This window comes from Pinus tabuliformis, chromosome X (genome assembly GCF_031772625.1).
Source record: "Pinus tabuliformis cultivar Carrire ecotype Pingquan chromosome X, CPIR1, whole genome shotgun sequence".
Lineage (NCBI taxonomy): Eukaryota > Viridiplantae > Streptophyta > Pinopsida > Pinales > Pinaceae > Pinus > Pinus tabuliformis.
In genome coordinates, this window is record NC_142308.1 from 6,150,411 (window position 1) to 6,155,682 (window position 5,272).

Sequence of the window (5,272 nt, forward strand, 5' to 3'; positions counted from 1 at the left end):
TCATTTTTCTCACACATGTAGAGGTTGGGAGGCTAGAACCCTTTCCATTCTACCTATTTTGGGCATGGATAATCACCTGCAATGTGGAGCACCCCCCTTTTGCAGTATTTATTCACTTGTTGGAGATTTTGACATGGTCTTTCTCCTAAATTGAGGAGGCACTCTCTTTCATTGAGTTATCGTTGCTTGGATATTGTACATGTGGCATTAGTTCACCTATTTTATTAGTTGTTTGACTTCTTCTCTCAAGTTAGTTCAAGGATAATGATATTTTAGGTTTTCCTAAGATAGATCTAAGGTTTTGGTAAAGATATTATTATTTTACTGTGGAGTTTGTTGAGCCTAGACTCATATATTTGAGGCCCTCCACTTGTAATGGTTGTTCAAAATGCTTGTAGTTTTTGGAGACCATATTGTTCTGGGCTCTTCTAAAAGGTTAATGGAATACAATGTTGCTTTCTTCTTCATGGGAGGTAAATTCTTGTGGATGATTATTGCTGGATTGTTATGCTAGATTGTGTGTCAAAGCTACTTTTTAAGGCCAAGATGAAGGGTTTACCGACCACGAAGGAAGTGAATTTGGTGTGATGGTTCCTCTCTCTCCAATTCCTTTGTTATGGAAATGATCTATTGCATGTGACATCATTTGGGTTCTTGCTTAGTTTATTTTCATGGTAAAATAATATCTTGACAGTAGCTTGAAAATGGATATTTCTAGACCCTTTCCTCTTGCATCTTTGGTATGTTTTTTTAGGGCTATCATAACATGCTATTTGATGTTGCTATAGACACTAAGATTTTTTTGGAGTAGCCCTCTTAGGAGCCCATTTGACCCATATGACAAATAAAAAAAATAGTCATTGATCCCACACCTTTCAATCACGAAAAACACCAAAATTTAACTTTTCTTTTGTGTTTTAGAATTTGAAAGTTTACGACAGTGAATCCTTTATGAGCTCAAAGGGTGTTCGAGAAATCCTATGACTACTTTATTTGAATCTTTTGTCTACAATAGAGTTTACAAGAGTATCCTCGTCTTAGTCTTATTCCTCCTCTTCCTATTGTTGTACATCATATGACATGGAGTTGTATTGTGGAGAAATGTCTCTAGTGGATCAATTGGTTAGTCGATTTGTTGAGGCCATTTTCATGTACAAGCTCTTTAGGGAATTAATGATAGCTAGTATTGAATAACCATTGTGTAATGTGTTGACAAGGCCTATTGTGCTTTGGCCCACCTTTAAATTTGTCTCCAAGTTGTAGTGACTTGTAGGTTTTAGAAGTTCGTTAGGCTTGCGTTATCTCGTGAATAAAGAGCTATGATAGTCAAGGTCATGATGGTGTTGAGGTTATGAGAGAAAGTATATTTATGGTGATATATTTAACACAGATTAATCTTACAAGAGGAAATATAATGAGTTACAAGACTCAATATAGATCATACAAGAAGGTGTTCACATATGATGACTTCGCGAAGATAATTCAACCATGACCAAGAGAGAGCCAACACAGGTAGTGCGAAATAGTCTAGGTTCCCTTAGACAAAAGAATGAATTAATTCACTTGAATGAGATAATACAAATGTGAACTTGAGTTGTGTATATGCAAGCAATTGAAGTGAGGCATCCCTTCAAGAGGTTGGACATTATGTTTTGTTGTTATCATGGAGAGGTTTTGCTAGCGAGGACATCTTTTATTTACATGGTAAACAACTTTATTAAATTGTATCCCTTATTGGCACACATGTTCATGGTGATTAATTTGTTGGTGACTAATTGGGAGGAACATTGGTTATATTTTAGCATTAACCTTTGTGCATGTCTTGAGGTTGATTTAAGTGTTCAATGGTTAATTAATTTAATTTATCCAAATAAAGGTTAATAGCTTGGGTATCCTATTTTATATGCTTCATTTCATACTTGAAGTGGTTGTCTAGACCGAATTGGAGTTTCCTCGTGGTGTGCCCCTATTCTTGGGTATAATTTTCAAAGCATGTAACATTTTATTGGTTTCTTAGAGGGTTTGGCACACTTTTTTGGATTGGACACATGGCCTATCGAGGAATATTTTATTGATGCGTTCTAACTACTTTGGCACATTCTCCTGGGGGTCAATTTACATGGAGAATATTTATGATTGGTTGGGTGGTTGAGGTAGTTAGATGGCATAATTTTCTCAGCCACATCTCTTCGAGGTGCTTTCTCATCTTTATTGAATGAATATTTTAGCTACACTCAACATATTTTGCAAATGATTGGAGAGCACCCTCACCTCTTTGACTTGGCAAGTATATATTGTTTATTTGGAGTGGTTATGGAGGTTGTAATTGGGAGGTGTGTGGCACATTTCTTGTGGAGCACTCCATCCACTTGGCATCTTGTAGATTCATCCATCAAAGTTGGTTACATTGGAATTCACACATGTTGAGTGGTTGCACACATGCACATTTTTGGAGGGCTCATTCCATGTGGAGACTTGGAATTTGACTTGGTTTAATGTCCATTTTTGGTGGTGCACCCCATTCATGAGCATCATTTGGTGCACGCTACTACTATTTTTGAATGAGGACAAATTGCCTTTGAGAGGCTTGTTTCCACATGATGTAACGTGGTTAACCATCGATATAGGTGAGATTTAACTATCCATTATTAAAATATTTGTTGGACTTGTCATGAGTAATATTTTATTTGTTCAGAGAAATACTCACTCTATATAAAGATGAGGTCTCTCTCCATTGTAACGGTTGAGAATTTGGAGATTGAGGAACTCTTCCCTTGTGTTACACTGTGCATAATTTATGCAAGCTTAATGGGGAATTCAAGGTAAATTTTCATTTGATGCGAGGCTTTATTATGCACTTATATTTTGTGTGTTGGTTTAATATTAGGAAACTTTTGTGATTGCCTTTGTAATGAGTCATGATTCATTTTGGACAGAGTAATGTGAGGTTTCAACTCTCTTATTTCTATTGTGATTATGTTAGCCTACCATATAATAAAACCAATTTTGTTAAATTAACATAACCTCACATTCATGACAAATACTTAAGTATGACACTTGTAACATTCCAAGGTAGTTTCTCGCTATAAAAACTAGCAAGTTAAGGCTAATTTATGGCATTCATAGCAACCCCTATTCCCTCACATTTGCATGCACTCGCCCTCTTGGATTTATACCACTTTGATTCCATTAAAGCCCATATATTGATTGACACTTGGTCTTAGGTTTTCTAGTTTAATATTCCTTTCTTACACCATTTTCCATTCTACTACAACCATTTGTTTTGCTTAGGCTAACTCTTCACAAAATCACCTTGAGCATCCACTCTGTAGCCTTCGCAATCTTATCTTTAGGGAAGACCCCCTTAAATTGGATAAGAGCCAACTGAAGTGAAGTGTACGAAAGAGCTATTGACATGACAATGGAGGTAGCCTTCTCTAATTACATAAACTAGCCATCTGATACTCAAGGCTTTACATCATACCGAGGGTGTTAGATTTTGTTGTAACAAAGGCCCAAAAAAACAAAAAAAACATACATCCCAACTACAAGACACAATAAAAATATTATAAATAGGTTTCAATGACAAATCCAAACCTTAACTACCCACATGAGGTGAGATATATGCGCAAGTGAAAATTACACGCATTTCAACACACACCCAGATCTGAATAGGGAACCATGTGTTACAATACATCATGTTTCCTCCATTAATGGCAGCCCACATATACCAGTATGTGTCCATAAATAAGTGAAAGTGGGTGGGTTTCAAAAGAGAATGCGTGATATATCCAAACTGATTTGCACAAGGAAGAAAGATTGACAGAAATTTTCCGAGAGAATGAAAATATTGGATATTCCTTGCTGCTGTCCGTAATAAAGGGTCAGGAAATTGGCTCATTATCCTGCAATATTGAAACAATTGGTAGGCCATATTCTTGTGCCTCTCTCTGATATGTAAGGGACTATCGAATTGAAGGCAGTGTCTGCAAATGGGGTCTGGGAACGGCTTTGCGATGTACGAAAATGACGAGATATGGCAGCAGTTGAGATGGGAAGCAAAACGTGACGCAGATGCGGAGCTCGCCCTGGCGAGCTATCTGAACGCCACAATTCTGGTTCACAGGACCATGGAACAGGCGCTGGCATTTCACCTGGGCAACAGACTCTCGAGCCCCGCCTTTTCCAGCACGCTCCTGTACAGTCTGTTCGTGGACGTCTTCATGGAGGACCCTGAAATCCGCGACGCGATTCGAACCGACATGAGGGCCGTGAAAGAAAAGGACCCTGCCTGCGACTCTTATTGCCAGTGTATTCTCAATTTCAAGGGTTTCCTGGCCTGCCAGGCGCACCGAGTGGCGCACAGGCTGTGGTCTCAGGGTCGAAAGCCGCTGGCCCTAGCGATCCAGAGCAGGATCTCCGAGGTTTTTACCATAGACATCCATCCCGCGGCCAAAATAGGTAAGGGGATCCTCTTTGACCACGGCACAGGGGTCGTCATCGGTGAAACGGCGAGCATCGGTGATAACGTTTCGATTCTGCACCACGTTACTCTGGGCGGCACAGGGAAGCAAGGGGGCGACCGTCATCCTAAGATTGGCAACGGTGTTCTCATCGGCGCAGGGGCTACGATTTTGGGGAATATCAAAATTGGGGAAGGCGCCAAGATCGGAGCCGGGGCTGTTGTTATGATCGATGTTCCGCCGCGAACCACTGCTGTTGGTAATCCTGCTAGATTAGTCGGTGGCAAGCGCAATCCCACCAAATTGACGGAGACTCCCAGCGAAACTATGGACCATACCTCCTTCATTAGTGAGTGGTCTGATTACGTTATTTAGTATTCAGTATTGCACAGTGATTGCTATGACCTAAAATCTTTGAATCGTGCACATTTGTAATTTGGAACATTTTGAAAGGATAGAATGTACAGGCAACGGTGATTATCAATAGTTTCAGTAATTGGGAATAGGAGATTGCCTGTTAATACTATTGAATTGCAGTTCTACTCTCTTGGTGATGGTGTGCCTCTCTTAATTCGGAGATCCAATTGTGTTTTTTATCATCATTTTGTTCGTGATGCTCTGATTCTCTTAATTTGGAGATCTAGTTGTGCCTTGTAAACCTTTTTTTTTTTTTTTTTTGTAATTTGTAGACATAAGTATAGAGTCTCTTCAAACAATTTGCAGAGAACTTCAGAAGCTTTCTTCAAACAATTCACACAGAACTTCACAAGCTTTCATCAACAAAAGGTTTGTACTTAATTTGATGAAAC

The 5,272-nt window shown here is 39.1% G+C and overlaps 1 pseudogene; it reads left to right on the forward strand.

Moving 5' to 3' along the window:
* The first annotated feature begins 3,649 nt into the window (after positions 1-3,649).
* On the forward strand, positions 3,650-4,999 carry LOC149138000 (serine acetyltransferase 5 pseudogene; annotated as a pseudogene).
* The last annotated feature ends 273 nt before the right edge of the window (positions 5,000-5,272 follow it).